This window comes from Patella vulgata, chromosome 1 (assembly GCF_932274485.2).
Source record: "Patella vulgata chromosome 1, xgPatVulg1.2, whole genome shotgun sequence".
Taxonomy (NCBI): domain Eukaryota; kingdom Metazoa; phylum Mollusca; class Gastropoda; family Patellidae; genus Patella; species Patella vulgata.
This window is the reverse complement of record NC_065879.2, coordinates 16,277,613-16,304,421: the sequence shown is the minus strand read 5'-3', so window position 1 is coordinate 16,304,421 and position 26,809 is coordinate 16,277,613. Positions and strand designations below refer to the sequence as shown.

General features: G+C 40.9%; 1 protein-coding gene across 1 annotated transcript in view; it reads right to left on the bottom strand.

Moving 5' to 3' along the window:
• LOC126828632 (hemicentin-1) overlaps positions 1-26,809 on the bottom strand; it is a 280,950-nt gene that overhangs the window by 8,103 nt on the left and 246,038 nt on the right. The window lies entirely within an intron of this gene.

Here is a 26,809-nt window from a genome sequence, read left to right as displayed (position 1 = left end):
TTTGGCTTACTGCCGTAGCGATGTAGATGTCTTGCGCCGATGTTGTGGTGTATTTCGCGAGATATTCCTCATGGACACGGGCATCGATCCCTTCGAAAAAAGCCTGACCCTGGCCTCTGCCTGCAGTCGCGTACTACGCACACACTACCTGAAGAAAGACACCCTCGTCGTCATTCCTCGAGCCCTGATGCAAGAACCGAAACCGGGTAAAGACTGGCATCGCTTCCAGCCTCGACAACAGTCCAACAAAGCCCTTCGATGGTTGGAATGGGAACAACATCGACAGACCATGGCCGCTTTCCGAAACCAGACCCCACTACCCAACATTCGACACGCCCGCAACGGTAGTGAATGCCGAGTCGGCCCTTACAGTTTGGATGGTATGGACACGACCACCGGTACAGTGTACGAATTTCACGGGTGTGCCTTTCACGGTTGTCCCAAATGTTTTCCGGGCCCCGTCCAAGACGTTCAACACAAACATCCCTACGACCCCTCTCGTAGTATGAGAGACTTGTACCAGAAGACCCAAGAACGTCACCGCCGACTCCAGGAACAGTACGGTATGCAGACCATCCGTGTCATGTGGGAGTGTGGGATGGAGGAAGAACGACGCCAAGATCCCGAGATGAACGAATTTCTGAGCGGATTGGAAGATCAGCAATGGCCGGCCCCCGAACCTTTGTTGCCTCGTAACGCTTTCTTCGGCGGGAGAACCAATGCCATTCAACTGATGGTCAACGAGTCGGCCGAAGACATGCGTTACATCGACGTGGTGTCTCTCTACCCCTACATTTGCAAGTACGGTACGTTTCCCATCAAGGAACCCACGATCGTCACACAGCCCGATCAAGACCAGTGGCAGCAGTACGAAGGGTTGATCCAGTGTTCGGTTTTGCCGCCTCGTGGCCTGTACCACCCGGTGCTTCCTTTTCGACGCAAACAGAAATTGGTGTTTGCCCTGTGTCGAAGCTGCGTCGACGAACACATGCAACAAGGAGAGATTGCCGAATACCAACCTTGTGATCACACCGATGAACAGCGAGCCTGGGTGGGTACGTTTGTCACCCTAGAACTGAAGAAAGCGGTGGCCCTGGGATACCAAGTATTGAAAGTGTACGAAGTCTGGCACTGGAATGAATTCAGCACCTACGATCCCGAGGCCAAAACAGGAGGTTTATTTACTGGGTACATCAATCACTACCTAAAGAAGAAGATGGAAAGTAGCGGTTATCCCGACACTTGTCACACCGAAGAAGATAAGACCCGCTTCGTGAACGACGTGTACGACACCGAAGGTATTCGCCTGGATCCCGCCTCCATAAAACCCAACAAAGGTATGCGGGCGTTTAGTAAGCTCCAATTGAACACAGCGTGGGGGAAATTCGGACAGAGAGACAACTTTCCCAAGACCGAATACATCACGGAGCCCAGCGACTATTTCGAGAAAATGTTGGACGTGACCCAGACCGTGCGAGATGTCCAGTTGGTCAACGACAATATGGTATTGGTGGAAACACTGAAAAAAGATGAACACGTCGCACCCTGTCCCATCACCAACGTAGTGATCGCGGCATTTGTCACCGCCCAGGCCCGCTTGAAACTCTATTCCGTCTTGGAAAAGTTGGGAGAACGTGTTTGTTATTTTGACACGGACAGCGTCATCTACCAATATCACTCCACCTCATGGAATCCCCCGGAAGGTTCGAGTTTGGGTCAATGGAAGAACGAGTTGCCCGAGAATGTTACCATTAAGGAATTTGTCAGCGGAGGGCCAAAGAATTACGCGTACAGGCAAAGTGATGGAAAAACTGTCTGCAAAGTCCGGGGATTCACCCTGAATTATCGTGCCTCCCAACAACTCAATTACAACATCATGAAAGAGAATGTACGGCACGTCAATCAAAACGAACCGCTTGTCATCGCCAATCCGTTCAAGATTTTCAGATCACGTGACCGACGTCTCTGGACACGCCCCGAGAACAAAAGATATAAAATCGTGTACGACAAACGTTTTGTTCAATTTAACGACGATGGCCAACCGATCAACACTTACCCCTATGGATACTGACTTTCGTGTGTCAGGGCGATGGCGACCAAACAGGGAAGATGACGAACCGGCGGAAAATACAGATTTGATCGAGAAACTAAGACGACGATGGCTCAACTTTCGGGTCTGCAACTGTTACTTACCCATCATAGAGGAAAAGCAACGCGAGGAGTGTATCGGCTGCAAGTACGAGCATCCCAGTCAGAGATACCATTCGTGTCTGGGATTGGGCGTGTGTTCCATAACGGGCGTACCCTCACATCCCGTCGACGATTACAGTCACTACCTCTGGGTGGACGAGCCGAAACCAGAAGACATCGATAGCGTGCTCGGCAGTATGATGGACGATCCACGGGACCGAGTCAAGAAGTGGGAGGATGAACAACGATGGCGAGAAGACGTCGACGAAGCCTTGAAAAAGTTTTGGCGTGTGGTTCCGGGATTTAAGACGGTGTTGATCAAACGCAAAGACGAGTTCCTCGAACCCAAAGACAAAGAGAATCCCATACGACGGTGGATAGACGAGTTACCGGAGAAAAAGAAACGATGGTCCCTGGATCAAATGGATATCAACGTCATGTCCGGCAAGCTGGGAGAAGGTTGGGAATGTATTGGCAGACATCTAGGAATCAGAGAAGCGCGGATCAGTCAAGCCAAGATGAGTCATCCTAACAACGCGCACATGCAGATTTTCACCGTCTTTAATCAGTGGCGACAAAAACAGGGTAATCGAGCCGACCTGGTGACGTTGTTGGAGGCCTGTCACGTGAGTGAAGCCGTCATCGATTGGGAAGAAGTGCAAAAGTACGTGGAAAGCCTGGAAATCATAGACTAGACACGAACCAATAGAAACAAAGGAAAAGAAAGAACCAATCAAAAGAGAGTGACGTCACGGCCAAGACTATAAGAAGCGAAGTGTCAGAATCAAATTTCATTCTGCTCTCGATGGCTAGTCAAGCTAGCTTGTTTCTCTTGTAACAATGTCGGACACTGGTATAGAGACTGCCCTACTCGTTCCCAACAACAGCAACGAAAACCAAGACAAGACAGACCAGCTTATGGCTCCTATGGAAGTTGTTACCTCTGTGGAGAACCAGGACACTGGGCACCCCAGTGTGGAAAACGAGCCGAAGCCCAAAAAGCGAAGAGTGACGAAGAAAGAAAAGACACTGTCAAAAGAAAGTGTTACGGAGTCAAGAGACCCACCGACGACAATCACAAGTGCCTCAACTGTGGACAGCTCGGCCACGGCCTGCTCGAGTGCCAAGAAGAAATCCAAACAGAAAACAACTTCGAAGCCGTCGCCAGTCGCATGTTCGACAACAACATCGATGTGCCCAGAGACAACACCCGCAGTCAGCGATACTGGTACTGGTGTGGAGAAGCGTTCGAACTCTACAGACGCTACAAAGAGAAAAAGAAAACAGCCGACGAAGCTTTCCAGTCCACCAGTTATTTCCCCGACTACCAGTGAAACCAGTGAAACCAGTGAAACCCCGAAGCCGACCGTTCTCTTGTTGGCGGAGAAGGAAGCAGACAGTTTTTCCCGAGCACTTATCCAATATGCGGGTCCGAGAGATATGACCGAAGTCTTGTCCTATCCCCCCTGTTTCGATATGAGCGAATGGGTACCCGTCGTCGTCACGTTTGCCGAATTGGAAGACTGGCACCCACACGATTCGATGCAGAAGTTTTTGGGACATGTGTATTGGATTCCTCGCGTCCTGCGAAACGTACCCTGGCTGCGACAAGAGATCCTGAAGAGACAACGTGATAACTAACATTTTTTCTTTTCCTTTGTACTATAGGCCATGTTTTTTGTATTGAATGCCATGCTATGTTTGTATTTTTTGTAAAATAAATTCTGTTCTTGTTTCACTCCATGTCTGTTGTTCTGTGGTGGGCGCGAAGGTATAAAAGGCAGGGGAAAAGGGTAGGGGGGAAACAGTGCAAGATGGATGTGGCGTTCAAACACCCCTTTACCATGTTAGTCAGCGGTCCAACGGGTGTTGGAAAGACGGTCTTTGTACAGAAATTTCTCCAAGCGTCCCTGTTCGACATCCCTCCCCAGCGCATCGTGTGGGCCTATGGTGGCCGGCATAGATCATCAGTGGCAAGCCGATTTGAGCGATATGTCGGCCTTGGCCAAACAGAATGAGGGATACAGGTACTTGCTGTGTGTCATCGACGTGTTTTCCAAGTACGCCTGGGTGTTGCCCCTCAAAAACAAGACGGGAGATAGTTTGGTGGACGCCTTTCGTCGCATCTTTCAAAGTCGACAACCCCAGCGACTTCAGACGGACAAAGGCACCGAATTCCTCAATCGAAAAATGCAAGCTTACCTGAAAAAGAAAAAAATTCATTTTTTCGTGACACACAACGTCGAAACCAAGGCCAGTGTGGTGGAACGATTTCAGCGGACACTGAAAGAGCGCATGTGGCGATACTTTACTCATCGACAAACACAACGGTACATTGACGTGCTAGATGAATTGGTTCGGGCTTACAACGCCAGACGACATCGGACCATCGGTATGGCACCCCAAGACGTTCGTCCCGAACACGAATGGATGTTGACAACACCTCCACGCCCCCGCAAAAAGAAAAAGAGAGCCATGGACGTCGGTACGACCGTACGTTTGGCTTTACCGAAACACGGTGCCTTCGACAAAGGTTACTGGCCGAACTGGACTCTGGAAACGTTTAACGTCGCACCCAACGTTGGTCCCGGTTACAAGCTGTTGGACGAAAGAGGCGAACCCATACAAGGTACCTTCTATCCCGAAGAATTGCAAGCGGTTCAAGTCAACGACGACGAGATCTTTCCCATCGAAAGAGTACTCGAAAGAAAAAAAGACAAAGTGTTGGTGAAATGGTTGGGTTATCCGGCGAGTTTTAATTCGTGGATCGACAGGACCAGTCTCCAAAACGTATAAATAGGAGTGAGAGACGCTCACTTCAGTCAACATGCAAGACGAAATCACGTCCACATCCGCGACATCCCACAATTGGTCACTCTTGGGAAAACGTGTGCCCCAAGCGGAAATCGTCTTTTTCTGTCAAGTGATTTTAGTGTACGTCGTGGCAGGTGTTTCCTTGTCCCAATTGGCTTTCAAACCCGACGGATCACAGACCACGTTGTGGACGGCCTTGCTCTCCAGTACCCTGGGTTACCTGTTACCTTCTCCGACCTTGAAAACCAAACACAATGAACAACGATCGACCCTTTTACCTCACGCTCCCTAGTGACAGTTCCATGTCGTGGTATCCCGACAACACCGTGTCCACGTATCAAACACACCTGGATCCGCCCCTTCTCGTCGATCATCGGGAATGGGAAGTGGGACTGTCCATGATCACGTTACCTGACCAATGGAACAACATCGATCACCGACACAATACGATCGGCTTACGCGTTCATTCTTGGTCGCCCTTGAGCGAAGAACCCGAAGTAAAGGTATGCCGGGAACACCACAGCATCGATCCCTCGTATTGTTTCAAGGGTGTCCAGGGTGGAGAGGCCAAGGGATCGATCGAAATGGAAACACACATCAAGAGTGACAACTACGAGTCGCTCAAACATATCCTGGATGTCCTGAACACTAGACTGGATGATTTGTGGAATCTGGCTCCCATCTACAATCATTTGGCCAATCAACCCGTCCGCTTGGATCCCAACAACAAGGAAATGACCGACCACGAGAAGAAACAGCAGAGCGATTACGAAACTCGAGAGATAATGCGTCAAGGGGCCGTGCAAAGAGGTTCCTTCGTTTCTTTCAAGAAAGACCACACCAACGATAAAGTGTATCTGAAAATCAATCACGTGCAGACGCTTTTCTACTTGGACGTATTGCCGAGAATCGAAGTTCGTCTGCGGGGACCCATCGTGTCCATGTTGGGATGGTCGGGAAACGAAATGATGATTCCCCTGCAGTCCATAATAATGACCGGCGACGATGGCCAAAGTCTCCTGCCTTACTACGCGCACCACACCCCAAATCTTCAAATCCATTACGATCTGTTTTACGTGTACACGGACATTATTGCACCTCAGATTGTGGGCGACATGCAGGCTCCCCTGTTGGACGTGATTCCCAGTCGACGATTGTATCATCGTCCCGCCAGGATTCAATACTTACCACTGAAGTACAGTCGACTAAACTCCATTGGTCTCTATATAAGGAACGGAACGGGAAACGCCGTGCCATTTCTCGACGGTAAGGTGGTGGTCCAACTTCATTTCCGTCGCCGACGATGATTCAAGTGTACAAAAGTGGAGTGCTCAGACAGCGAGGGGCCGGACTGGTAGTGTACAGAGGGGGAATTCTGCGACAACGGGGTGCCGGGCGATGGTCGGGATTGTTGAATGCCGTCAAATCCGTGGGAAAGACTCTGTGGTCGGCCGGCAAAGCGGCCGTGAAAAAGAATGTGGCCCAAGTGTTACCCAAAGTGGGACAGAGCGTGCTCGACGCCGTCAGCGGTCGGGAAAAATGGAACTGGAAGAAAGTCGCTCAGGACACGCTTCGGCCCGCGGTGTCCAACACGATGTCCGACACACTCAAGAACGTGGTCGCCCACCTGGAACCTATAAAAGACCCCTCGCAATCCCCGTCCACTTCACATCGTCCAAAGAGGAAGAAGAAGACACAGGTCACTTCTCACAAACGACGCAAATTAGATATCTTCGATCATGGCTACGCAGGTAATGCGCAATGATTCCTGTCCCTGTGCGCGAGACGAATTGCAGAATTTGTTCAGCGTACCCGACACGCAGACGGCCATACACAAAGTGACCAATATCAGAAAGTATCCGTTGACACCCGACTTGAACCACGACGGACCCATCGAATTTCATATTTCCAATCACACCAAAGATTACATGGATTTGGCCAACATGACGCTGCACCTGGCCCTGAAGGTGACCAAGAACGACGGGAGTGACCTGGATGCGGACAGTCAAGTCGCACCCGTTAACAACCTGTTTCATTCGTTGTTCAAAGACGTCAAATTACGCTTGGGAACAGCTGCCGAAACCTTGGTCACCACTTCTCTGCCAAACTATGCCTACCGGGCTTACTTGGAGAATTTGTTGAGTTTCGGTAAGGGAGCCAAGAACGATCACCTGTCGAAACAAGTCATGTGGGAAAAAGACACAGCCGGTCAGTTCGATTCCACGAGATCCGTCGCCACCACGGTGGACGGTGTACGACAGGCGCCGAGTAACAAAGGATTGGAACAACGTCAGAAAGTCATCGTTGGCAGTCGCACCTTTGAACTGCAGTCACGTCTACACTTGGACATGTGTCTACAAGATCGGTATCTGCTTAGCGGTGTGGACGTGCGATTGAAATTGGAAAAACAATCCCCGAAATTTTTTCTGATGTACGGCGAAGGCAACGATGCAGAAGACTACAAAGTCGAATTCACCAAAGCCTACCTGAATATCCCGTTCGTCACACTGAATCCCAGTACCCGGACACGCATCGAACAGCAACTTCTATCGTCCAATGCCAAGTATCCGGTGAATCGCGTGGTGGTCCGAGACATGGTCATTCCCGACAACCGCACTCATCACATCCTAGGTAATCTGTTCGACAAGGAAATCTTGCCGAAGAGACTGATCGTGGGGTTGGTGCGCAATACGGCCTATGACGGAAGAAAAAACAGAAATCCGTTCCATTTCGAACACAATCAATTGGAAAATATCAAGCTGACCAAGCACGGGGAAATCGTGAGCGAATACGACGTGAACTTTCCCCAGCGACAAGCCATCGCACCCTACCTGGATTTGATGAAAAGGGTGGCCGTCTTAAACACCAGAGAAGACCTGGACCTCCCTTTCCACGACTATATTAATGGGTACAACCTGTATTGTTTTGATTTGACCAACGACCACGGAGCCGACGGTAACTACTTTCATGTGAAAGAGACAGGTGAACTGAATTTGGAACTCAAGTTCGGTGCGGCCCCGACAAATCACCTCAGTCTTGTTCTGTTTGCCGAATACGACAATGTCTTGGAAATCGACCACTTACGGAAAATCATCACCGATTGGTGAGGCTCTCTCCAACCGACAACTGACACGAGCTTTAAAAAAACATCTCCCCGCTCCCATTTTCGGAGGCGTGTGGGCTCGTAATCACCTGGATATACTGCACCCGACCTCGTACCCCAAAGCCTACGTCATCAACACGGACGACGAAGACCAACCGGGCAAACATTGGACAGTGTTTGTGTGTGAAGGGCCAAATCACGTCACCTTCTTTGATTCCTATGGTTGCCCCCCTGATATCTATGGAGACGCCTTTCGACGTTTCGTTCAAGATCAACGACTCGACTACCAACCCAGATGGATTCAAGGACTCGACAGTGTCGTGTGCGGACATTATTGCTTGTATTTTCTGTGTCATCGATTTCACGTTCCTTCCCCATATCCCCTTTCCGTTTTCGGTCGCGTGTATCGTGTAAACGATATACTCGTCGAACAATGGGCTAGGGATCATTTTCCCAACTTGCAACAGGAACAGAAGAAGGGTCAACGATGTCGATGCTTTTTTGCTCTGTAAATATGTTTTTTGTAAGTTTGATTTGTCATGATAAAAAGTTTTGTTCAATAAAATGTCGACAACATATCACGTGTCTGTTTTTTTTTCGTGACGTCATGGTTTTTTGTGACGTCATGCTATTCTGATTGGTGAAAAATGGTATCGTCCCAACACCTTAGACTCGTCCCCTCCCGAGCTATAAATAGGAGTGTCAAAGCCAGAGATGTCATTAGCAAAATGGATCGAATTACAAACGATCATCGCTTTTGTAAGACTTGTGGGGGGTATTACCCCATGTTTAGGGGTAATCGGCCGGATGTCGATTACCTTGTCTGCTACTGGTGTGGCGTAGATGTTTCCAATACCTATCATAAGAGGTCGAAACATCATCTCAAATGCCAGAAGCGGCCAAGGTATTTGGCGGAAAAGCCGAAGTGTTCCTGTTAGGGAACCCTCACGTTCTAGTGAGGCCAACGGCCCTTTTCAGGGCCAACTTAATCAATGTAAAAGAGTTGTCTCCCCTTCTTTTGGTCTTCCTTCCCCTTCTTCTCCCCTTCTTTTGGTCTTCCTCCCCCTCCTCTCCCCTTCTGCTCTCTTCTTCTTCTTCTTCTTCTCTCTTCTTCTTCTTCTGCTCTCTCTCTCTCTCTCTCTCTCTCTCTCTCTCTCTCTCTCTCTCTCTTCCCGCGCGCGCCCTCTCTTTCTCAAACTAGGTCACTGCACGTGCAAGGGGTCACTCAGTGCAAGGTCATGACGAACTAGGTCACGGGGTCATTCAGTGCAAGGTCACGCACCTGCAAGGTCACGGGGTCATGCACGTGCAAGGTCACGTGCACGCACATCCATGCACGCGCATGCGCCCACGCACGCGCAAAAAAATGGCTGTACAGGCCCCCTAACTACTTCGTTTTTACAGTTCGGTAAATTTATGACCTTCATCATATGAACAAAGGACCCACTTTCTGAATATGCTTATTTCTTATGCTATGATGCGTATTATTTTAGGCTCGATCAATCATAATATCTTGAAATAGGTTATTCTTTTCGCGGAGTTATCTAAACTATCCCTGGACATAAAGCTTCCCGCGTGCTTGGTGGACCTACCCTTCGCTAGGGCTAGGTTTAAGAATTACCTCCTTATAGGTCGATTTATTTCGTTATTATTACCCCTATGGAGATTAAAGTCCTATTGTTCTGCAGTGTGCTATAAGCGGAATTTGGCCCGGACAGCGGGGCTATGGCCTTCTTATATTTCGAATTCCACCTGTCAATGGTTCCTTTACGTGCACGCCAATGTGTACACGTGATTCTGTTTTCGTCCCATCCGAATGATTATACATTGTCCCTTGCCAGGCCCCCCGTTACACTGACAAAAGTCGAACCACGCCAGAAAATCTCGAAGACCTTTCTCGGCCAACACAGGCTCCCTGAAATAATATATGCGCTTTCGTAAATAATATTTAAAAGTTTACAAAATATACTTACGATGTGGATGAGCATCTACTCCATCTCATGAAACCACATCGTCTATAAGTTCGGTAAGATTGGCGACAGGAATACGAGCAACTGAAAATAGTAAATAACGATTTTTAAAGAATTTTTAAAAAATGAAATGGGGTTTCACGTCCTGGCATTTGCACCAACAGGCTAACGAAAACGGACATCTGACATGCAGAGTGCAAGACGAACAATTTTGAGTATATTCTTGAGTCTTTTGAAACCGGATTGAGTCACCGAAGCATTCTATTACATCACTAGCAGGATACCCAGCTTCGCCCAGCGTCCAAATTCATGCATTCGTGCTGCCTAATTTGATACCATACATGTAGAGGTGGTGCGCGGTGACGAAGCGGTTCTCACTATACTAGTTAAAATAAGATAACGGAAAGGGGATATCTTGAACATTCATTCCAAGCATTTTATTCTGAGCGACGTTAGGACTGTTTGGGGAACAGTGTAGTCTGGATTAACATTGCTACCGTTGCTACGAAAGTAAACAAAGTCTCGATTATCCATTTTGAATTAAATCATTATATGTCAATCTTATTCAAATCTGTTGAAAATCTCGAGTAGCCGATGGCAACGAATGTTGATTATGGTCTTTGCAAGTTGATAAATGTCTAATTAATAATTTATATAACATTTAAGGCCTATAGGCAGATTTAAATCTGGCTATTACAGTTCTTCTTTCTGGCTTTAAATGTTTTATATAAATTATTATTTAGACATTTTTTTACAGGACAAGCCCATAATCAACTCTCTAGAACACCGGATGACGCTAATTAAGTTTTTAGCGGGATTAAGTCTCAAGTGACGTAGCTACGATAATAAACAATCTACGCTGAAGTTTGTCAAAACTTCAAAAACTCATAACTTCGCACAGAATAAAGAAATTTGACTGAAATTTTCATTTTATTCATTTTTCAATATCTATTTTTGAGCTACCATAGCACTTTGTCGAAATCTTACATAATGCATCGTCAAGGAGCACTGAACAAATAAAGAATAACAAAACGAATGGACTGTCACAACTTTCAATAAACTCTAATGGAATAAAAATTCAACAGGAAATTAAAATAAATGAAATAAATGGAGTTATGCAGTTACGTCGAAGCAGGTGTTCCGAGACGGTGTAGATAAAAAATTAAATGAATGAAATTCACTAACTTTGCCCCAAATTCGGCAGACAAAATTCTAAATATTAAATTTGAGACGGAATTATAGATAACAAATTTATTTAGCAATAAATAGAGTAATGCACTTGCGTCGAAGCAGGTGTTCAGAGGCCGTGTACAAAATATACACCAACTTTAAATTATGTGTACAAAATGTGAACAGCAATGGAATATAAATCAAACAGGACAAACTTAAAGTTAAATATTAAATTAAAATAAATTAGCAGTTATACACTTACGTGGAAGCAGATGATTCTTGCCACAGGATAGCAACCAGAGCGAGCACAACGACCAAGAGCTTCATATTGGCTGAGCAGCTGAGCTATCAGTGAGCGATCAACCTCCAAATCCGGATATTTATGTCATTCTATACGCCTGTGTTAATCCTAGGTTTATTAAGCCCTTCAATGTTATATCACGTTTTATAATTCATGTAATCTATTCTCTTCAAATATACTTTCTGCGCATTAATATATAAATTTTTTAGAAATTTGAAACGGTTGATATTTTATTATTTATTGAGAGGATTGGTCGATAACAATTTAAAATAGGGTCCGGGAGTACAGGGCTTTATGCTCTGCTCTACTTTCAGTTTGGAAAGCCCTTGGATCATCTGCACCCACAAAAATGATATACACCATATTTTAACACGGGACCTTGGTTTTACATCCCACCCGAACAACTATACGGTGTCCTTTTCCAGGAGGAACCACGCCCCGTAAAAACGAACACAGAACCACCAGGTCAGCGAGCTAAACCTCTAACACAATATTTTCCATTTTGAATTAAAATAATAAAAAAAAAAAAATGAAAATCAATATTCATGTTGTTATCCTTCTGTGAAAATATGTGATCCGAATATCCAATATTTAAGACATAATGAACATTTTATAATCAGTATAAAAATCGAGTTATAGTTTCAAGCGACATTAATTTTGTAAAGACAAATCGGACGTAATAAATCATGACTGATTTACGATTTACAAACATCAAAATAATAATAATAAAAGCGTTTATTTTGGACTAAGCAGACGTATTCCACTGTTGTTGAATGTTGAACATTCACGTATTTCAACGTACATATTTGATTTCATTACTGAAAATGATGAATATAAAACATTCATTCATTCAAACAGAATATAAAACAATTTATATACATTCATGTTACATTAATATGTGCGTTTAAACCCATTAAGGTTCCAAAGAATAGAGCCATACGCCCTTGAAGGATACGTGGACATTATAAGCAATAGGAAATGAAATGAAATGTGGTTTAATGGCCTACTGTTCTGCTCCGACTGGGCTAATAAAGACAGGAATAAGCAATAGCAAAAAAATACCAGGCTTTTTAGACAAGTTAAGCCTTTCCTAATTCCCCGAGTCGCCCAGAAAATTAGGACATGAATATCACAAGGTCTGTAATTGAGTCAAATGGGGTGGTATCGATTCCCCGCTTGTTCGTGATAAGGAATACTTGTCCAATCTCATGGGTTTTCTCCTGGTTCCCCGGTTTACTCTCATTGATAAAGACCCATACGTGCAAGCCAATTATTAAAATAAAAAGGAAACACGTGTTAGTCCCGAAATGACCTAGTTTGTCTCTAGTGAACGTTAACCCCATCACCCCTCCTCTCTTTTTTGGTGAATTTAGGGTATTTAGTAAACGTTTGTTATTAGGAGGTGGGGGGGGGGGCTTTTCTTTCCCCTGTCATAATGCATAAGATAACTGCATATTAGTCTCAAAATAATGGAAGCATTGGGTTGACAAGACGTTAAACCCCATTACGTTCTCTTGTTCATTTTATACGCGGAATAAACACACTAACGTGGGTACTACATATTGCTTTTTAACACTTATTGTGGCGTAATTTAACAGTTTTATATTTTTTAATAATATCTTATTAAGTTTTCTTTTTAAAAAAATTCAGGATCATTAATATGGGCATTTGGACAATGAACGGTGGGCTGGGACCGACAGGTAAAACAAAAGATTGAATAATGTGCGAATAAAGTATGTGAATGATGCCCGGAACCAGGGCCCTCACATAGGAGGAGGCTGAGGGGTGTATATGCCTGGGGTCGACACTGCTTGGGGGCGGCAAATTATCTAAATGCATACCAGAAATATTCAAGCGCGACCCCTTTGAATATATATATGGACTAGGCTCCTTGGGGGTCTGAGATAACAAATCGCCGACCTTCGCTGTCCCTAAACCTGTGTAAACCAGTTCATACTTCAACAAATAGAGAGGGTAGAATTATGATTTTACCAAGACATATTATAGGTTTTCTCGATAATATGGGGGGTTGAAGGGGAAATAAGCATAAAAGTTTTACATATAAGTTGATTTAATAATAGTTATCAAGATAAAAGTGTTAAAAGTATAAAAAAATTGTATTCTAAAATTTTGTAATCACAAAATGTCAACTTAGCGCAGGCACAGTTTTCAGGGGTGGGGACGTCACTGAAGTATTTGCCCAGGGACGCCACATGGGCTTGTGAAGGCTCTGTCCGGAACAGTTTTAAGATCCGGTCCATTGATAAAATCTATATATATCGCTTTTAATAATCACTCTAGAATGAAATAAAAGTAGCGCCACTGCCCAGGTAATGCCCCCCCCCCCCCCCAAAAAAAAAAAGTGCACTGCCGGTTGATGCAGAAACGTAAGATTTAAAATACCACTGAGTTTCACTTCATTTCATATTGGCAGAAAGAGACGGTCATTGTAAATATTTGAATAAGAGAGGCAGAAGAGTCAATGTTTCGTGTTTATCTATATAGTTCTCTAGATTATTACCGTTTTTGGTCTTTAAATCATAAATCTTTTTCATCATAAAATGACATATTTTGTAGCTTTATAGCTGCAATATATCAAATATATATGGGACCTGTATAAATATTGAAATTCGTGCTTATTGGCAGAAAAAGAAGCAGATCCGGCATTTTTTTCACCCCCTACGGTTAAAAGCAATAACACACCGAATCTCCTTCAACTTATTCAATATACACTCGTAGTTTAATATATACTGTAGTTTAATATAAGACCGTTATATGATCAGCCTGAATCTTACATGTCCAAATATGGATAAGATGTATACCATTCTTAGTAGGCCCTACATTTAAATATTTAAAAGGTCCGGTCAATGGGTTTTAAAGTTGGTTGGGGTCTTTATTATCAGTGATTATATTTTGAAATTCTACTTACTGTCCAATCCCTTAATCGATAATCTATAACATTGATCTGTTTACTTTATTTACATATAGGGCAGTAGGTGATGTCTCCACTTATATGAAAGTATCGGGTTTGACTGATTTGTTGACATGGATTTAGTTAATAGAATACTGAGTAAATATGTATTGTCAAAGTAGGCTACACAGTTTAAAGTCAGTACGTCGTAAGGTCAAAAACCGTGGGGTGGAGGGATGGGGCGCTATTTTATACAATAAATAAACAGGGGTTTGAGATGAGGGGATTAGCACGGGAGATAGTTCGATTGACATGCCCTAGTCGTAAAATTATATATTTCCTTAATTTGATAGTTATGATTGTGCCTTGTTACATTAAAGTAGCTAAGTCTCTAAATCAATATCATCCAAAGTCTTACACGTTGAAAATACGAATTATTTGTCAATTCAAAACAACATTGATGATGTGATCTTACCATATCCAATATTTAAGACAAAATAAACATTTTACCATTGGTACACGAATCGTGTATCATAGTGCGTTTCAGTGTCATTTGCAACAAGTGACCAGAAAGAACGAGGCTAGACATATTCAACAACTCACCCCATATCTTATCTGGAGAGCATGCGCAATAGACTGAAAAAAAACAGACGCTAGAAATTGCTATTCGGTTGAGACACACGCTGTATTTCGCTGGACATAACTGATTTGAAATTTGAGTCAAAACGGAAACAATTGAATGTAAATCAGTTTATATACAATCAGATTACATTATTATATGCGTTGTGACACCTTTGGGTCAATTTCTAGGTCCCAAATATTAGCGATTTAGCTCCTTTAAACTTGGCCAGTATGTCAACTAAATATGACGGCGACCTATTGTTTAAAATGTCATGAAAGAGCGAGAGGCGGCGAATAACACGACGCTCTGATAATTTGGTCCTCCCTGTCTCATAATATAAAGACTCCCTGCTTGAGTATTTAGGAAGACCGGTCACAATTCTAGTTGCTTCTAACTGGATATTTTCTAGTTTATCAGAATCGTAAGTTCTGTCATTAAACCAAGTGGCGGCGTGTCCATCCCACACTTGTACGTGGCAAGGAGTAGAATCGCCTACCGGGTCCTCCGGTTTACACCCACTGCTAACGACCCATACGTGCAATAGAATTATAGAAATAAAATTGTACCATATGTTAGTCCTTAAATGATCTAGTTTATTTTGTGTGGACGTTACACCCTATTCCTCCTTTCGCTATGAAGCAATTCCAGCTGCCAAGGGTTCTTTTACGTGCACGCCAAGATGTACAGGGGCTCCGTTTCCGTTTTTGCTATCCGAACGACTAGACGCTTGGCAGGTTCCCCGTCTGGCACCACTGGCAAGGGAAAACTGAATAGTAATCGGAAAATAAATGGCCTGAAAACTCAGAATAACGTGCTTTAACTTTAAATCAATCAGGGCATGAAAATAATTGAAAGATATAAAACTGACCTACAATTTAACAAATACATTGACCAGGGCCCTTATTCACGAAAACTTAAACTAAGTCACTACCGAAATTTTAAGAAATACTGCAACTTCATTGGATATATGCAAATTGATTTTACTGGTCAGCCAATCGAATTGCAGTATTTCTTAAAATTTCGATTGTATCTTAGTTTAAGTTTTCGTGAATAAGGGCCCAGGGCCGTATGTAGGATTTTAAAAGTGGGTGTGCAGTAGAGTGGTGGGGCGACATAGCCTCCACGTATGTGATACAAGAAAGTTTCGATCAGGGCAAACGAACCCATTGGCGTTTGGGCGCCGTTAAAACCGATCGACTGATCAGTGCCTTAAGAGCATTACTGTGTGATCATAAGCAAGTGTATTATTTTATAATTGAAAGATTGTCATATAATTTTTGTTTTTTTGGATGGGGTGGGGCGCAATTTCTCGCGGCTAAATACGGCCCTGACATTGACTCATCGGTTGTGCATTACCAAGGGCCTGCAACGAAAAACCTCTAGTTGTCGGAATGGACGCAAATCAAAATCCACCCGTATATTCCTGGGAATTAGCAATCGGTGAATCTTAGATGTAACATTTCTTTCACAGAAAACTGTGTGACGTGTTAAACCTCACACGAAGGGTAAGGGAGGCAACTCTCTTTTCTGTGTTATTTAAATTAACACACTTTAACGTTGTCTGCTATTCAGTTGATGCCATTTCGCATTTAAGAAAACGTTTTACAAATCTGCATGAGCTTCCACATCTGTTCTGCGTTGATGAGCCTCACCCAGAAGAGGTAATCCACACAATGTTGTCAAGAATATACGAGTGCACGATGTCGTGTACTGATTTTGAAATGTTCATCGTGTCTTAAATATTGGATGTTAGGAACCCATATTTTCACGGTAAGATAACAACATCAATATTGAACGAAACTGCATGGTAGTTATCGAATTCTAATTTGTGTTTATAATTTCTAATATTATCGATAATTATCTAGAAGATTTAGCTTTCCAAGAAAAGCCGCTTTTATTTCTGCTAGTCTTTGTGTTAGCATTTGAAAGTGTTGCGCAGACTTTTCAAGCCAGATCATATTATATGATAAATTGTTTTGTATTTGAAGATAGGCATGAAAAGAGATCAGAATACTGATGAGTATCAATGGGTTTTTGTGAGGGTATTTTTCAATTTGACCATTACCTGATAATATAATAGTCACACCCAGAACATTCGAAGAATATTCCCCTTTTAATGAAGGATCTTTATTTCTGATTCATTGCGTTTAAAAATTATGAAAATATCGTTTAAAAATCAAATAGGTCACCAATCTTTGTAGGATGTATGCGACAAATCTAATATTTATCTGATGATACCAAGTTTCTTCTAAATATCAAATTGTAAAGGTAACATAATTTGTGCCGACTTTAGTATCCATAGAGCATGAAACTGGTCGTCGAAATCAAATACACAAAGATTGCCTTCACCCCGTCTACAAGAAAATGGCTTGAATAAATCTGAAGTTGGATATTTTTTCAGGAATTTGCTTCTAAAAAACTAAGGGTAACGAGTAGGTTATTTTCAACATACGCGTTAGTTTTCAGATGATAAATAATTATGTCACGGGTTAGTATCGTTTGTATTTTGATGCAGTGTAATCAATATAGTGATTATAGAGTCACTGGAGTTTTTAATCCGGTTATGTACTTCAGACAACGCCCACGGTGCTGGATCCGGCCATTGTTTGGAACTCGCTGCAAAAGAATGGACAAGTTCATTGTCACAAGACCACATGTTCCGTGCGCGAGGCCACATGTTTCCTGAGTATAACCTATGGGAACAGGCACATTAAAAAACAAAGGTTCATTGTCCTTGTGGCGCGTCACAAGGTCACAAAGGAACACGCCACAAGGGAACACTCTACAAGGGAACAGCCTATGGATACAGGGCCTTAATCATCCCCAGTGCACCGAGCAAAGACAATGTTTTTTTGTACCCGAGTAATAACCTTTACAATACATAATCTATCACACCATAACAGTGGACACGACACCATCTTTATTTATGTGATCATGTGTCTTAAGGTTTCCGACCCGAATTGAAATGTTAGCTAAGTAATATCCGGCAGATTCTTTCCTCACTTATTATTATTATTGCAATATACCTATTAGCCGAGAATAGTCGCTATGATATTTCCATGGAAACATATAATTTAATCCTTATATAGTATAATATTATTTACATATTATTAACTAATAAATATACAATCCTTGGAATACGTGTTTAATGATGTGTATTAATGGTGGAAATACGGCTATAATCGATGGTTAATTTAACATCTTATTTACATAATACTATAGTAGATATGGCATTATGATATCCATTTCAGTGTATTAAATGCCAATCAATTGGATCAATACAAAGCCACTGATTCACTAAGGGAATCGTGTTATTTATAAGAGATGCGTTTTTTCGAGTCACTCAACTGAAAAAGGACACTGTCAAATTGTTTGTTACTAAGAACGTACATGAGACAATGAGAATGAGCTTGTGTCATTCCCAACCGTTGATAAAATATATTCCATGGTTCACCGTGATTCATCTGATGGTGTTTAGTATTTCATTAAAAGGAGAAATCTTGTCTTTGGAAAAGAACACTCCTTTTTCACTGTTCAGGAATGTGGAAAAGATCAACGAGAAAGTCTTTTGGGTTCGTGGTTATGCTGATGCTGTTATAGCACTTTTTGAAGACAGGGAACAACAATCCAAATATGTGTTTCGCGTTGCGATTGGCAAGGATTCGAACTCTATGTCAATAATATTTGCTGATCATAAAAAGATCAACGAAACTAGAAACCCGGTACTATTATTGGATCCAAACACAGACAAGTTTAAACCCTTCTGGATAAAATGGACTACCAATTCTTTTATTTTTGGTGCCGGCAGTCAAGTTGGAGAGGGAGTAAATCTTCAGTGGCAAGAGTCAGCGAATGTTGCTTCTATTAGATATGTATCTGTCAGAACACTGGATATATATCCTGTAGAATATATTCTAGACATATCTTGCAGTAAGGTTCCTATTATATAACTAACAGTATGGCGACCTCGAACATTTTATATATTTATTTATTTTTGAATGTGTTTATTTATTCACCATTTAGTGTATCTTTATATATAGTAGATTATATAAATGTCACCAATGTCTTACTAGTATGTGTTTCATGTTTGTGGGAAGCACGGTGTTGGCCGAGGAAGTTCCTTGCAATTTGGCAGCGTCAGCGTGGTTTCCTCTGGTGCAAGAGGTGAAAGTGGTGCAAGACGGAGGGATCCTGTACCACAGGCCTGGAAAAGTCCCGAGGAACTTTCTTGTACCACATTACGATAGAATATTGTTCCTAACCCTAGCTGACGGTGGAGGGGTGGGGAGGAGTTTGGGAGTATACAGTTTGAGGCAAACGGCGAGGATGTGACTACCAAATGGGTTATGTAATTTTAACGTCTGTTGTCCGACTCCGTGAATCGCCCTTGACTTACATTCCATTGCAATGGTCATGTTTTGTGATATTAGTTCCATTCCTAATGGGTTGGTGATCGATCAGAATAAAATATCTAAATCATACATCAATAAGCGGTGGGTGTGGATGGGTAAGTTACCGAATGATTTATCGCATGCGCTTCAGATCATAAGGTCTGTCATTGAGTCAAGTGGCGTGAGGTCGATCCCAAGCTTGTACGTGACAAGGAGTATCCTCCAATTTCATTTCACTGCTAAAGACCTATACGCACAAGCGAAATTATTGAATTAAAATTGAACCATAATATAATCCCAAAATGATATTTGGTTGAGTCAACTTAAAACCCGATTGCTCCCTCTCCATGAGCTGTTACTTCTAGGAGAGGTTATCGTTTCTTTTAGGTAATTTGTACCAAATTTAATTTACTAAGCACTATTCAGCATTTGATACAAGACAGCTCGGAATACGTGGATAAAACCCTGGAATTATTTCGGGCATATTAAGCCTTAATTCAAGTTGTGGAGTTTTTTTTTTTAAAAACATCTTGGTTTATTTTGCGTCATTCTTGGTTACTCCATACAGCTAGCCCACTTTGTACTATATATCATAAGAGTCTCGTGGCAGGTTATTAAAACAGTACAAGAAATAAATCGAGTTTAAAGCCTTGGCAACACAAAACGTCTGTGATTTTGACACTAACATGCGTGTGTACAGTGCTATAGAGGAGAAATCAAGATGTTGAGGATTATCGGTAGCTTTATAATAAAGGTGAGTTTCAATATAACGATATTAATTGAAAAGAAAGGGGGGTTAAACACCTTACTGTTCTGCTCCGGCTCAGATTGGCATAGACCATAGGCTATGAGGGAAATTTTTACCCGGGTAGCGGCACTATGGCCTATTCTTATATCGAATGCCAACTGCATTTACGTGCACGTCATTGTATACAGGAGACCTCGGTTTTTCGTGCTATCTGAACGTCTAGACAGCTGTTCTTGTCAGGTTCAATATAACCATCACCTGACAATATAATAGTGACATCCAGAAAATTCAAATAATATTCCATTTTTTCATTAGTGAATTGGATACTTGGATCTAAAGAGTTGTTTAACGTTTTACTATATAAGGATCTTGATTTCTAATTCTTTTTCTTTCCAAACAACAAAACAATCGTCCAGAAATCTCATCGATCTTTGTTGGATGTAAAAACAAAAGTATGTGGAAACTCTTATAAATATCCAATTGTGAAGGTACCGTCAGATGGACCGGCTTTAGTAGCCATAGCTACAACGTTTTGTTTCATTTCATACAAATTTATTATACGGTTTAGTATCGTTTTTACTTTGAATTAAATGTGCATTAATCTTATTAGTGATTAAGGAAGCCGCGGTGGCTCATTGAGGAATACGCTGGCTCATTGGACTGGAGGTCTTCGGTTCGGACCCCGGTATTGGCCGAGAAAGGTCCTCAGGATTTTCCAGCGCGGTTGCCTCTTGTCAGTGGTGCAGGATGGAGAGTGACAATAACAGTTGTCTAGTCGCTCGGACGGGACAAATAACCGAGGTCCCGTGCACACTAGGCGTGCACGTAAAAGAACCCTTGACAGATGGAATTCGATATAAGAGTAGGCTGTAGTGCCCTGTCTCGCCAAACTTTCCCTCGTAGCACACTGTATGGTATATGCCCGTCTTCATTATTTGCCAGTCTGTGGAGAAAAGTAAACCTCATTTCAGTTCATTACATATTTAGTTGTTGTAGGTCTAACTGCGTGAACTAAATCATATCCAATACACTGGGCAAAGACAATGTTTTTTGTACCCGGGTTAACTTTACAATACTTAAAGGGACAATAACACTTTTGCTGGCTTGAAAGCTCCAGAAAATAAATAATATCTCTATCTAAGTACTAGATGTTTAAGTGTCCTACCTGTTGTGTAAATTATCCATTACATCCTATTTTACGTGTCCAGAGGGTTCGAAAATATTTTTAAATGGAAGTTTCATTTGAAAAGGTTTACGTTATACGTTTCAAACCATTATGTTGAATTTTTCAAAATTTTAAAATAAGGTGTGTTAGATGAAATTTGTATTATAAATTAATTGAAATATTCTAAAATAGTACAATTTGTTGACCAGAATAAAGATTGGGACATATTATTCAGTTACAACAAGAGTAGTATTGAGCCTTTAATGTATAAACACCAAAACAGTGTACACGACACTCTCTTATTTACCTATGTAATCATGTATAATGGCCTTATGTTTTCCAATCCAAATTGAAATGTTAGCTAAGTAATATCTGATAGATTCTTTCTTCACTTATTATTATTATTGTAATATACCTATTATCCGAGAATAGTCGCTATGATATTTCCATGGAAACATAATTCAATCCTTATATAGTATAATATTATTTGCATATTATTAAACTGGCAATATGCAAGAGCTAAATCTGCCTACATGTTGTAGGTCTTTCTTTAGGCCTTAAATGTTTTATAAACTATTAACTGGATATTTATTAACATGAATATACCATAATCAATTCTCGATGCCATCTGATGGGTCCGATTTTCAACAGATTTGATTCTGATCTGCTGTTCAACGACGGTTGATAAATTACCGTAAAACTGGTTAATCGAGACTGTTTATTATCGTAATAACGTTAACAATGACAATCGCGGCCACATGTGTTATTGAAATTAGGATTTCTCGGCTCAAAGTGAATAATTTGACTGAAGGTTTCAGCATATTCCCTTTACATTATCTATTTTGTAACTATTATAGTGGGAACTGTCAGCTCTTTATAAAATCTTCCATAATGGCCCATTAATACATATACAATCCTTGGAATACGTGTTTAATGTTGTGTATTAATGGTGGAAATACAGCTATAATCGATGGTTAATTTAACATCTTATTTACATAATACTATAGCTGATATGCCATTATGGTATTCATTTCCATGTATTAAATGCCAATCAATTGGATCAATACAAAGATGCTAGTATTTCTTTTATAAGAGATGCATTTTAACAAGTTACCTAACTGACAGAGGACATAGTATCAGAACGTACATGAGATACTGAGTATGAACCCGTGTCATTCCCAACCGTTGGTAAGATATATTCCATGGTTCACCGTGATTCTAGACTGCAATTTATTATCGAATTTTAAAAGTCTTTAACCCTTGTGCGGACACGCCGCACAAAAAACCTTGTTGGCTACAAGGGGTAATCTAAGACCCCAGACATAAATAGATTTTTGTATGGATAATTTCATTCAAATACGATCAAACTACAGCTTCATATAAAGACTGAAGAATGATCAGAGTAAAAACAAATATTTGAGGTATTAGCAGTGTAACGGTGATATATTTGAACTTTTCTTTCAAATCGGATAAAAATTGTGACCTCTAGATAGGGACCATCAGCTAAAAAGACGGGTTTTCGTACAATAAGGGGTCATAATTGAGGAAGTATACGATCCGATATGTGCGAATATCGCAAGGAACTATGATCGTCGGGTTATAAACATACATGTCAAGTGCCATTAAAATTGGATGAAAATTGTGACCTCTAGAGAGTCCACAGCCTTGATATACCATATTTTTACACTATTTGCGTGCCAGGCAGCTTTTGTACGATTTTCACGAAATATTAAGATGTTATGGTGATATATTGGAACAGTTTTTTTAATCTGATAAAAAGTGAGACCCCTAGAGGGCACTGGGCGATAATTCAAGAAGTTACAATCCAATATGCGTGAATATCGAGAGGAACCAAGATCGTTGGGTTATGAACATGCATTTCATGTTTCATTAAAATCATGTGACAATTGTGACCTCTAGAGTGTTCACAAGCTAAAAACGTGATATTTTTTGTACAATCATGGACCATAATTACGGTCCGATGCATACCAATTTCGGAAGAAATCGAGATCTCTGAGAATAGACCTATATTTCAAGTTTCGACTAAATCCGATAAAAATTGTGACCTGTAGAGTGTCCACAAACAAATTGTGGACGGACGTCCGGACTGACGTCCAGACAGACATCCGGACGGACAGGCACGACGACAATAAAAAGCAACCATTCCTATACAGATAGATTTTCAAAATAGTATTAAATGCTATTTAATATCTTTTTCTGAGTAGCCACTGGAAATATTTGACTTCTTCAACAGATCTTATCCGGACGGAAAACTAGAGGATACAAAAGCACATTATGACACATGCCACAAAATAACATTAACGCCACATTAAGTAACGATATATAGCTATTTATTAATCACATGAAAATTTATCAAATTTTCAATATTAATTATCTTGGAATGGGAACTGGTAAACAACAATTCATCAAATATAACGAGTAACTGTCAAGTTACTGTAGCATACATTGCAACGATTATAAATAGGTACGTTGGCATGTTCATTGCGTCATTTTATTTCTTCTAATTTTATTAGTCACACTGATAAATTACGTTTTCAAAATGGCATTTATTAACAATACTATAATCAACCCTTTATATAAACATAAAATTATGTGTGTTTTAAAACAACAATTTCATATTTTTAAAATGTATTAAAATAAAGCCTTAAAATCGATGCTATGTATAATAAACAGTACTACCTTGATAAAGAATAATCCTATTACTCCTATAATTCACTATTGCTAATTGAGAAATTGGCAAAAATATCATTTTCAACTTCAAATTCAAACGTTTGAAGATAGCTATTCGATGGTAGAGAATAGAAAAACAAGGGAGGTAATTGTGTTATTATTTCCGGTGTGAAACATTTTTGAGTGTGAGAATGATAACTATGATGGAGGCAGACCACCATTAATTTCCCCATTGACTTCAATGTTAATTCTGGCCTCTTTGCCCACCTCCAACTTTTCCCCAAATTTTCGTTGGACTGAATGCTTTTCACTACAGACAGAGGAACAAATGGTCATGTCTTTGCACTAAAATTTGTATGAGGTTGACCACCAAAATTTTGAGATACACAAACTTGAGGAAGCATACTAAAAACATGTAACTAGTTGCCGTACATATCGCCGTAGCTAATCTGATAACCCTCTTATCCTTCCGCCTCAAAATCATGAATATTTTAATATTCAAACCCTCTTCGTCCATTCTAGACCAAAAAATCAACACAAATGGGCATGCAAAAGGTGAGAAAAGAGAGAGAGAGAGAATTGCTATAAATAGACGAACTACAATTCGTGGGTACCGAGATGATGAAATTTAATGGTGGTCTGCCTCCTGATCGTATAGTAGTGAGGTGATACAACCAATTGAGAAAAAGACATAGAAATAATTATGTTTTGACTTTCTTAGAAAATATGAAATTCTCGCTTTAAAGTAGCTTCAGATTGATTTTGTCACCACCTTCAATGGTAAATAAGTCCAAAATTGTAGGCCGCTTTTTTATAAAGTAGTGTTGCGTTCACATGTGCCAAAAACCAAACGCGATTAACTACTCTGACCTCGTCGGTTAAAGGTCAGAGATAATTGTGCATGGGCACATGTCATTTTGCAATTAAGATAACTTTAATGCGCGTGTCCAAAGCTAGACGGAGCAGACGGCCAAGATAAACCATCTTTTCAGAAAAGTCTTCTCGAAGATAGGTAGAGAGCTGTTTTTTTTTAAATTGGTTCATTTGGCCCATCTGTGCAACGGGCTATATTAGCATAAACCGTGAAGAAGTCAAACAATGGAAATTGTCGCTTGTCACATTGCAATACAATGACGCTACAAAAAAAATATTATTCAACCAAATATAAAATTATTGTACATAGTAGAGTTGAGTTGCCACCGTATGTCTACTGTAACCCGAATTCCAGATAAACTTAAATCGTGATTGCTGTTTTGTGTGTTTCTTGTATGCATTTGCTTCATACATTATTTCTTTAAATGATTACATTGTTTTCATTTAACTTAAATGAATGGAATTTTCGTGCCAAACATATGGAGATATATGGCACAGGCTAAATTATATCCAAAATTATTAGCACAACCACAAAGCTGCACTACCGTGTTGCAAGGTAAACGACAAATAGATAAAAGGTATGCCGACAAAAACTGATTTCAACACTGGTTTAATAACATTTTTTAGTACTTTTCGCTCATTTGGGGAATTCATCTGAATTTGTCATATACAAAAAAAAAAAAATACCACAGCGGGTTATAAAATTAAAAAAAAAGTAAATATAACGTTACATGTGTATACTAATAAATTGTATAATTAACACCCCCTCTCCTTTTCAAAATATAAAAATCTTGCAATTGGGCAAATAAATGTTGTAATGACCTTATTTATCTAGAAAAACTGGATAGAACAGGGAAGAATATGAAATTTAATGCAAACTATAATTCTCATGTGTATTAGTGTTAATTTTGTAGTAATATAATATTTATCCCACCTGTTGGGTTTGAAGAGATTATCTAGTTGTTATAATAACCTCAACCCAAGATAACAATCATCATCGCTAGTAAACTGGGCGTAGCTCTTCCACTGCACATAAACAACACAGGAACGATTGCTCACTGCAATAGTCTACAGTGGGATATGATGGCTTGCTCCAGTAGGGTTAGTGCTTAATGATAAGGCCAGCTCAATTTGTCGTCATAGGTCACGAGATGTAAACAGGACTAGCGCTAATCCCAACCCTAACCTTGATGACTGATGCTATAACCCTAACCTACAATCTCGCCAACAATCACGTGGCCTAATCTTATTTTACTTGACAAATATTGAGCTGACCTTAACAAATAGATTTAACCCTCCAATAGTGCTTATTGAGATAAGATGGCTTGCTGTCATCAGTCGTGCAGAGAGAGAGAGAAAGAGAGAGAGAGGGGGGTACAGTTCATTCATCGACACAAAACTTTGTCATTTCTGGACTCAATGACAAACCTCATGAAACAAAACAAAATGGGGTATAACGCCCTACTGTTCTGCTCCGAAAGAGGGCAGACCGTATGATTTAAAGCACACGTGTTACACTAGTGGGTCAACCAACCTCTCTATTTTGGCTCTAACCACGCACGATATGAGTGTTTATCGATTAGAATCGTACAATTGGTGATAAATTTTATATGTGGAAAATAAAGGAGGAAACCAAAAGTTACGACAATAAATTTATTACCATGGGGTCATTTATTTCACCCTCCGATAATTATTAATTTCAACATTAAATTCGTTCAACAGCCAAACTGCAACTTACAGTCTGTGATTAATATTGTATGCGGAAGAAAAAGAGAAAACCTTCATAACTTACATCAGTGAATTAATTACCACGGGGTAACTTATTTCATATACGTATTGGGTAATTTATAATGTTTATGG